Raw genomic sequence first — 10,101 nt, 5'->3', positions numbered from 1 at the left:
CATCATGCCGGTCTTTATGTGACATTATTGATAGGAATGCTGTTTGTTTGGACTCTGGAAGCTAAACAGAGTTTCAAATTCCAGCCCTCTATTGTGGGCTGTAATAAGCACGCCGCCTGGCCATGCAAATTAAGGAACTCTGAAACCCCAAACCTCCAATCACAGGAGCGGCCGCACCGACCTTCCAAACACGCCTCTCTCGCCAACGACAGCCTCGCTCAGGCCACAGAATCTTTGCAGAGCCAGCGTCACAGGCTGCTGGAGGCTCAGTATTTGGGACGCCTCGTCGTAGCCTCAGCCCCCATCGTGGGGTGAGGTCAGTGAGGGTAAATAACTAAATAGTTTTCTCCAAAACTCCATAGTTGGAATTCCCTCTCCTGGCCCGGGATCCCTGGCGCCCCCTCCCCTGCTGTCCGACCGAGTCCCCCGAGCCCGGGGCCTGGCCAGTCCCTCACGTCGCTCACCTGCCGCACAGGGCGCTGCCCAGCCCGGCAGGAAAGAACTTTCCTCCCGCAGAGAGGACCGAGCCCGAGACACGCCCTGGCTATCTATAGAAAACCCCGCTCGGGGTTCTGCTGACCAGTCACTCGAGATCCCTCCTTGGGCTTTATTATGTCACAGGAACCCAGAATGGAATGCGGAGGATTAAATTCCAAGCCCTTCCCGGCTGGCAGGGCCCGGAGGGAGGGGAGCCGCCGGCCATCTGAGCTCTCGGGTGCCCCCTACTGAGTGTCTTTGTCCCTCCGGCTCGGAGGCAGGCAGCGGCTGGTGCCATGGTCCAGGCCTCCTGAGGCCCCGGAGGCAGCAGGCAGCTCGGCCCTTCGAGCTCTTACAGCATCCAGGGACACGGAGGGAAAGGTAAGGACACCGACTGGACCCTCGGAGCTGACCGTGTAGGTCTGGGCAGGTTGCTACCCTCTTTGAGCCTCAGTTTCCTCACCAAAGGAACCCCTGGGACATAAGACTGGTAATATCACCAACAGAGGGGGAAGTTGGGGAGCCGATGCTACAGAGGTGGTGACCTCGGAGCAAAGGCTGGTGGGGGGTCTGGAGACCCCCATGGTAGTCACAGGTCCACGCATCTGGAATGACGATAGAAAAGATGCCGGAAAGAGGAAATAGTTCAAGTGTGGCCTAATTCTGTTTTTAAAGGCAAGGAAATTATCAGGTTACTTCAACCTAACAACCTCTGTGCCCCTTATCCATAATACAGGAGGAATAATAATACCTACTACCTAGGTCTGTTGTGATGAATAAATGAGTTAATTCACAAAAAGGGCTTCAGACAGTGTCTGGTATGTAGTAAGTCACTTATTTTGTTATTATTCTTGTTATTATTACCTAGGAGTTCCCTATTATTGTTGCTGTTATTACAAAGTCCTAGAACTCGGTACTTTAAAAAGACCACTAGCATTGGTAACATTTATCGCACATTTATGACATGCCAGTCATTCTGCTGAGCATTTTAAATAATGTATCGTTTCAGAAACAGCCCTGTGCGGTAAGTACCATCATCTCCATCTTATTTTATTTATTTATTTATTTATTTATTTGGGTCTTCGTTGCTGCATGCAGGCTTTCTCTAGTTGCAGCGAGCGGGGGCTACTCTTCTTTGCGGAGCACAGGCTCTAGGCGCGCGGGCTTCAGCAGTTGCAGCACGCGGGCTCAGAAGTTGTGGGTAGTGGGCTCTAGAGCTCAGGCTCAGTAGTTGTGGTGCACGAGATTAGTTGCTCCACGGCATGTGGGATCTTCCCGGAACTGGGATCACACCTGTGTCCCGTGCGGATCCTTAACCATTGGGCCACCAGGGAAGTCCCTCATCTGCATCTTTTAACAGTGAAGAACCTGAGCACTTAGTGACTCAGCCCAGGTCAGAGAGCTGGTGAGTGGGCAAGTGGTCATTGCTCTCCCATTGGAGCTGGCCGGGGCTGGATTCCTCCCTTGCTGTTTGAACTTGCATACATCCTTGACCTTGCTGGGTCTCCCATGGAGAAAAAGGGCAGATAATAACATCTGCTTTCTTTCCTTCACACGACTCTGTTGAGAAAAGTGCTGTGTGAACCGACGTTCCACCCAGAAATGGAAGGAATTTCATCTTCATACAGGAAGGTAAGTCAAAGGAGGGAGTGCAGAAGGTGAGCGGTCACAGGGAACCAGCATCACCGTGGGACTGTCCTGCTCCTTCTCAGAGGAGAAGGGAGTGTGGGGACACAGGACACATTTGACCTAAGCCAAGAGCCCATGGAGGTGCCTGTCGTCCTGGGGAGGCCACTGGAGCTGTGAAAAGTAGAAGACTCACAACCTGTCAGGTGTCTTTGAGTAGTCTGTCAATGTGTGTGCAAGCATGCGTGAGCACACACACACACACACACACACACACACACACACAGAGGCATGCACAGTAATAATGCATCACTGGGCTCCCACCTTAGCAGAGTAAATGAAACATGTAAACAAACAATAAATGATGCCTGTGCCAATGGGGCGTAGAAGCAGTAACTATAAAATACCACCCAGGGGAGAGAAAGTTTATTGAGACGGTGATAGAACACCCCAATCTCATTGCCAATGGCATTATTTCACACCCGGAGCAAGCTGGCAGGCTTGTTATTTCTTAAAGGAGAACTTTGTCTTTTTCCTTTTTCTTAAACACTGGATTTTTCTTTTCTTTAAACAATGCCAATCTTTCCTTCTGAAGGGATCCTGAAGAGCAGATTCCTTCCATTTTTATGAAAGGGACCCAGGTCCCACAGAGTGAAGGAATTCCTGATGACAGGGCTGTAAGTACTGCTGATTTGGCGATGTGGGCTGTCATGTCTCTGTCTCCGAAGGCCTTTAGATGAGGTGCAGTCCTTGGTTCCCGGGGGGAAAGAGACACTTCTGACAGTCATGCTTCCTGTGGGCCCTGGGTTGAGAGGTAATGCTGCACAGTGGACCACAGCAGTGGTCTCCAAAATGTGTGTCACACCCAGAGGATGCTATCTGCAGACAATCCACTCAATGGAAGTAAAGAAAGAAAATATTGACTTTTTATATTTATCTTTATTTTTATGTTATTACTACAAAGCCATTTTTTGCATTAAACGTTCAAATATATATAAAAGCAGAATAAGATCACGAACTTCCCATGTACCCGTGTAAACCATTGTCCAACTTCAAAAATTATCGATTCATGGCTAGTTTTTTCTCCTCTGTTCACCCTCCTACTTGCCCTGCCTGCTCCTCCTCCCATATTATTTAAAGCAAATCCCAGACACTGTATTTTGCAAAGGCCGTCTTGTGCCTGCAGACTTTGGACCCACTGGAGCACTGCCTTAGCAAGAGCTAAAGAGCCCACTGGGCTTATTATCGCCTTATGTGAGAATAGTTTTCTCTGTTTGAGGCTCAATGAATCTTCCTTTGTTCTGCTTGAGCGCATACATTAATGGCCTCCAAGGGATGCCCCCAGACTTCAGTATTTCAGACTCCATGCGAGAGGGGTTGGGGTCCTTCCACCCCGAGAGGGGTGCATGTAGGCTAATGGCCCTGCATTGGCTTCTGGGAGAGACCCGATGGCTGTGGGGTCTATATACCCACTATTGAAGCTGATATTACTGTTTCTTCTCTGTGCAAGGAAAGTGTTGTTCTATCCAGTATTTTTCCTGGCAACGCAGATACCAAGGTGCAGTGGGCAGAAGTGTTAGCAGTCCTCCCCTGGGCCTGGTGACCGGTGCACCGGGAATTGATAACCAGTGCTCGGTGTTCGGCTGGACACTTACCATTACAGCTATAAATATTCCAATATAAGGATCTGAAAAACAAGCCTATAAAGAACAAGTCCTCCCTCTTTAAAAACATAACCACAATGCCATCATTGTACTCCAAAAGCATCAGCAATAATTCCTCAATGTAATTGCATATCCAGAGTTCACATTTCCTCAATTTTCCTATATTTTTTTATAGTTTGAATTGGGATTCAAACAAACTCCATACATTGTGATGGATAAATATGTCCGTTAACTCCATCCCTTTTAATCTATTGATCCCCCTCTTAATCTCTTTTTCTCTATTTTTTCAATTTTTTTGGTTAAATAACTTGGATTGTTTTTCCTGACTAATCTTCTACAGTCTGGATTTTGCTGATTGTTTGCATAGTATCATTTACCATGTGCCTCCATCCCTTGTGTTTCCTGTAAATGAAAAATCAAGAGTCTTCATCAGGTTGAAATTAAATATTTTGGCAAGAACCGTTTGTAGATAGCGTTATGGAAGTCTATTGGGAGAATATAGTATTTGGTTCTCTCTTTTTCTGTGATATCAGCAGTCTTCCATGATCATTGCCAAATTCTTTAATTCACTAGTGGTTACAAAGTGTGGTGTTCTAATTCTGTCTATCTGTTTTCATTTATTAGCTGGAGTACTTCTGTAAAGAGAATCTTCACATTAGTTATTTGCTAACCTGAGGCACATTTCTTATAAGAAAGGTAGGATAATGCTTCTTTTTTTTTTTTTAACCAGTTTTCAAAATAATAAGTTGATCACCTAGTATTCTCCAAAAGTGATCACCAGGGTATTTTTTTAGTATTATTATAAACGTGAATTTGAATAAACATAATGTGGTTTAATCCACTGCAGTGGCTCCAAGCGTCCCATTTTTGGCCAATGGAATCTATTCAAGTTGGCTCTTGATTTTTTTGATGGGACCCCAGTGATAATTGATCGCTTCCCTGCTTTCTGGTATAAGATTTTCCAAGCTCACCCCAAACTTCTCCAAGGAGCCGGTTTCTTTTAGTGGGAAATGGTACTTAGAGATCACAATCTATATGTAGATTTATATTATGTGTTTATTTATATTTTTGTGATATATGTTTTATGATATACATAATGTTTTGACAGTCTGGTAGATACATATAACCTATAAATGGCAAACAAAGATGCACATATTTCCTGAAAGGGATACCCAATACAGAAAGTTTAGAGACCATGTGTTTGGTACATAGACCTGGGAAGTGTGCCTGAATTATGGTCCTGGGCCCCCTTCCATTCTAGCTGTTTTGCCTTGGTCAAGTTCTTTTTTTTTCCTTCCTCTCTGAACTTCAATTTACACAAGTGCAAAATAAACATAGCAATAGCCACTTCCTGGGGATGTTGTAATGACCAATTAAGATAGCGAAGATAAACTGAGAGAGAGGAAGATACATACACACATACATACATACATACATAAACACATACTCTTGGCCTCACTCAACAAATAGGAGCTATTCATAGCACCTCAACTGAAGGAACAGTACTGACAGAGCCCCGTCTCATATAAAAGGTTCTCTGTCTGTTCTCAAGGAGCTTGCAAACCAGAAGAACGGAGACGCACCACACAAAGGAAAATTCACACAACATCCACCTTCCAAGGTCTTATGGAGCCACATGAAGTTTAAATCTTTTGGAAGTTCGGGGAGAGAGCTCTCTGGAACCTGGTAAACTCTAGAAGTCTTCGGGAGGAGGATGGGACTTGAGCTGGGCCCTGAAGCGTCGCCCAGGGAGGTGGACATGGGATGGGGTATGCAGGGGCTCATTCCGGCCTGGGGAGATGGCCAGGCTCGGGGGAAAAGAGAACGCAGCAAAACAGCAGGAGGAGGAGAAACTACTGGAAGGCACAGTCCCAGGGAGAAATGGTTGTTCCATGGTCCCTACCCTCCACAGAGGTGAACAGGAGGAGAACAGAGAACAAGACCCCCGCTGGCTTCACGAGGACCGTTTCGTGTCTCATTCCACGTCTCGGTGGCTGAGAGATGCCCGACTGCTGCGGAGAGGCAGGAAGTTGGCGCGTGCGCCTGCGCGGAAGGGCTCTTGCTGGCCGGTTTGTAAAGGAGCAAAGCGGCTCAGGCGCCAGAAAGCGGCAGTGCGACCCTGAACACGTAGTCTGTCCCCGCTGGTGGTAGGCATCCCTCCCCCAGGAGGAAGGTGCTGGGGGAAAAGAGAGACTCGAAATGGCTTTGATGACCCAAGCCCCAAGAACTGCCAAGGCCCGGCTGGCAGCAAGAAAGCAAACGCCAGGAGCATCTGAGGCAGTGCTCGCCTCCCGAAGAGGTGAAATCGGGAGAGTCTGGTGGAAGAGTCTGCCCCTCGGGCTGGGCTGCAGCAGGAGCTCACGTTCTCCGAGGCCGATTACACGCCAGGCACTATGTTAAGCACTTAACATACCTTCTCTCGTTTAGTCCTCACGGCCAGCCTCCAAGACAGATGAAGCATTCCCATTGAGCAGGTGAGGACACTCAGGGTGCGAGAGGGCCCGCGATTTACTGAACGTGAAACACAAATTAGAGGTGGGATTCAAACTTAGGCCTGTTTCTAAAAACCCTTTCCACTCTCCTTCCACTACTACTGACTGCCCCTTAAAGTCATGATCAGATTCATTCATTTAGCACATAATCTGTGGTCCCCCCGTGGTATGAGGTGCTAACTTATTAAACATGTGCCTGGCACTTTCTGCGGTTTTTTACGTGCATTAACTCATTTAGTTCTCTCATACCTTATGAGAGGCTCTTCTGAATATTCATCTCATTTTGGAAATGAGGCACAGAGAGGTTAAATAACCTACCTAAGGTCACACAGTAAGGACACTGCAAGGATTCAGAGCCTACATACTTGACCTCATGGTGTTCCACCTCCCAGTGGGTGCCCATGTGTGCCAGGCCTCTTTCCATCCTGTGCTTCCTGCCAAATGCCATAGTGTGGACGTTCCCCCCACCCCAACCAGGCACTATGAGTGAGTGGTGGGGTGTCTGGCTCCACTGAAATTCCCCGAGAACAAGATGTCAGAGGGGGCAGGTGCCAGTTCTATGCTAATGACAACATCTATTTCCTTACAGTGGCACCTCTGATCCTAACACAAGATTCCTTTCTTTTATTATTTTTTTTTTTTTGCTCTTGGTTTTGGGAACCTGAGAAATCTGAGTGTTAGGGGTAACAGTCCACGTACCAGGGAGGGGGCCTATCCAACTACTCTGGGATCAAAATTTTCTTTTTTTTTTTAATTAAAAACTCTTCTTGGGAGGTTTTAGGGAGAGCAAAAGCAGGTGGTGTTAAGAGTGGGAAAAAAAAAATCTTTGTCCCATGGGGACTGACTGAGAGGAATGCCTGCTCTCCTGAGATCTGCAGTCCAATTTATCTTCCTTAAATGACCACATAGGAAAATGATCACAGCAGCAAAGTGACATTAGAAATGTGAAATGGATAAAGAAGACCTTGGGTGAGCACACTGGCTGCTGAACCCATTTGAAAAATGGAGATGTGAAGGGCACACAAACTGAACCAGGAGAGGCCTTTCAAAGGAAGGCCATGGAACCAAATGTCAAATGTTTATCTGGGAGAAAAGAGAAAATGATGTACATAATCCCTCAGGCCTTCGCCAGGCTCTCTCTTTGTCAGCAAGGCCGAATGTTTCCATAGGTCATTTCCCGGCAATGGTTACAGCTGCTTTTACTAATGACCGAGGACCATGGTGGAAGGGGCCTTCGAGGTCACACTTTATAGTCTGACCGCCTCACTTTGCAAATGAGGAACCAGGCCCGGAGAGAGGGAGTGATGGGGCCTGATATTTTATGTGCGTTTTCTGGTGGGATGTTTGTGAGAATCAGATCGTTCATCAGATTGGAATGTAGGTCACAAAGTTGCAGTCACCAATGACATCAGTGAACCCTACTATATTCCAGAGAGCGGTGAGCCTTCTGCAAACAAGATCTCATTTAGTCTTCACAATGGCCTGGCGAGAGTGGTACTAGGACAGCCCGGATTTTTGTAGCTGAGGCCACTGAAGGCTGAAGAGATTAAGTGGCTTGATCAAGGTCACACTGCTAAGAAATGTGGCACCAAATCCCTTGTTCCCTCTCTGCTACCTTCTGACAAGAATAGGGGAATGGTAAAATAAACCAGGGTACGCCTCCTGGGATATTATTTTACAATTAAAAATTATTATGAACTCTATGTAGTAACATGGTAATTGCTCCTTCACTGAGTGAAGAATGCAATCCTTGATGTAAAACATGCAGAAGAAAAATGGAAGCTGAATGCTTCACCACTAACAGTGGCTGAGGAGTATGATAAGCTTATTTTATTTCTGCTTTTTTCCCATTTTAATGTTATGTAATGTGCTCTGGGTCTTTTGTAATGAAAGAATGAATACAATCTTTTTTCTTTAAGAACTAGTACTGTACTCTCAAAATCAATAACAAAAAGGCTAAAATGAATAGTAATATATTTTCCTTTCCTTGGCGACGAAAACTAATAAGTAATTGTTTGCCGCATGAGATAGGAGATCATTATATAAAGTCCACGCATAACACAATTCTCTTTTCACATTCCATCGGATGCAACAAAAACCCAAATTCAAAGAACTTCAATTTTGAAGCCACCCTATTTTTATGGCTTGCGTAGCCTGGTCTATTAATAAAAGGAGATGATCACTTTCCCATGTTTGCCAGGGAAGTGACTAATCATTCTTTCCTTCTGTCTGTAATTAAGTTCCAGCCAACGTCCAGGCTCAGGGACACATTGCATTGGAAGGTTCCCTGCCATCCACTCTGTCCTTGCACACGCAGAAGCTCAGGCACGGAGAGGTAGAGTCTCCTGCTCGAGATCTTGGGTCTTAGTAGTGAAATCCTGAATATAAACTCTCAGCTCCGCAAGGGCAAGGCTCTTCCGTGTCTGTGTTAATCCCAGCCCCCAGTGCTGACTCCTTCTTTTACTAGATGCGTTAAGACTTCATGGACAGGACAGGATGAAAGCCCAGTTCCATAGCCCACATTCACTGCACTACGCGAAATGCTTTACGGGGGCAACTTAGCCCCGGAGATAATCCGGTGGTGAGGTCGTAACATCTACCTATTTCAATGGTGGGGAGAATGAGGCTCAGGAAGGCGAGCCCGATGCCCCAGGTCACATAGCTGCCTGGTGTCCAGGTCAGAGTTTTGACCTGGACAGCATGCCTTCAGAGCCAGTCCTCTTAACCCTTAGAGTTGGAAAGGCCTCATAGCATCAGCTCACGTCCATGGCCAGGTTTCTCTTCCCAGAGAGTTTAGAAAGTTTCTGAGGTCAGAGTGGTACTAGACTTCAGTGCCAGATGTCTGTAGTCCTGAAGCATGGCCAGGACAATTTGTAACAATCCAGGAAGCCTTAAAATGACCCCCTCATACCCGCAACCAAGCAGTGCCTCCTTTTTCTGCTTCTGCACAGCCATGCGTTCCTCATGCCTTGGCATCCTGGTCACCTTGCCTCAACTTAGCACAGGCTCCTGTTTTTAAGAGAAACCTGTTCAAAGGTAAACTCACTTAACAAACACCTGTCAAGTTTCAGGCCTGTGCAAGGTTTTGACTTGAGGATGAAGGGTGCCAGGTTCTTTTCCAAAATGTGATATGTGACCTCAAGAATTTTAACGTCCACCAGCATGTTTTTAGCTTTGAACCAGATAATTCAAAGGAGCACAGTAGGTCATGCCTTTTGCGGTCGCTCTGTAAGAGTGAGCAGCTTATCCTCGTGTTTCCCGGAGGAATTACGCAAATAGTTATATATCCTAATACCCATCAAGGCAGGCCTGAAGCTCCCTGCACCGAATGGCCTGAGTTCTGTTTCCTCTGTTAAAATGAAGTGCCCGTGGCTGAATTCAGGGTACGCTGTGTTGACCAGTCAACGAGCAGAGCCAGGAAACTCGGTATCAGAGAAAAGCGGGAGAAAGGAATGAGCAGACGTAAGGCGAGCAGACTAAAAGCCCACATTTGGGAAGCGGATGCATCAGGATTGGGCTTTGGAGCTGGTCGGATGTGATTCAGAATCTTGGCTCCAGCCAGTCGCTAGCTGTGTGACCTCGGTGAGTCCTGTAGCTTTTCTCAGGTTCTGTTTCAAAATCACAAAAATGACGTACTAATAGTTACCTTGCATGGTTATTAGATTAGCGCTAATGTGTGTAAAATGTGTACCACCGTGCCTGGCATCTTGCACTGCCCGGTATGTGGTAACTGTCATTGTTATTTACAATGACTGGGAATTTCCACTAACACTTGGCTTGTCTTCATTGTAGATTAAGCTGAGGCCTTCCAAAAGTGAGGAAAAATAACTTCTTAAAGCAAA

The 10,101-nt window shown here is 46.4% G+C and overlaps 1 long non-coding RNA gene across 1 annotated transcript; it reads left to right on the top strand.

Moving 5' to 3' along the window:
• Positions 1-557: 557 nt before the first annotated feature.
• LOC114485309 (uncharacterized) lies at positions 558-10,101 on the top strand. Its single transcript, XR_003678779.1, has 5 exons — positions 558-858; positions 2,051-2,109; positions 4,392-4,463; positions 9,623-9,841; positions 10,052-10,101. It is a non-coding gene; the product is annotated as an uncharacterized lncRNA (long non-coding RNA).

This window comes from Physeter macrocephalus, unplaced genomic scaffold (assembly GCF_002837175.3).
Source record: "Physeter macrocephalus isolate SW-GA unplaced genomic scaffold, ASM283717v5 random_1439, whole genome shotgun sequence".
NCBI lineage: Eukaryota > Metazoa > Chordata > Mammalia > Artiodactyla > Physeteridae > Physeter > Physeter macrocephalus.
This window is presented reverse-complemented; position numbering and strand designations above follow the sequence as displayed.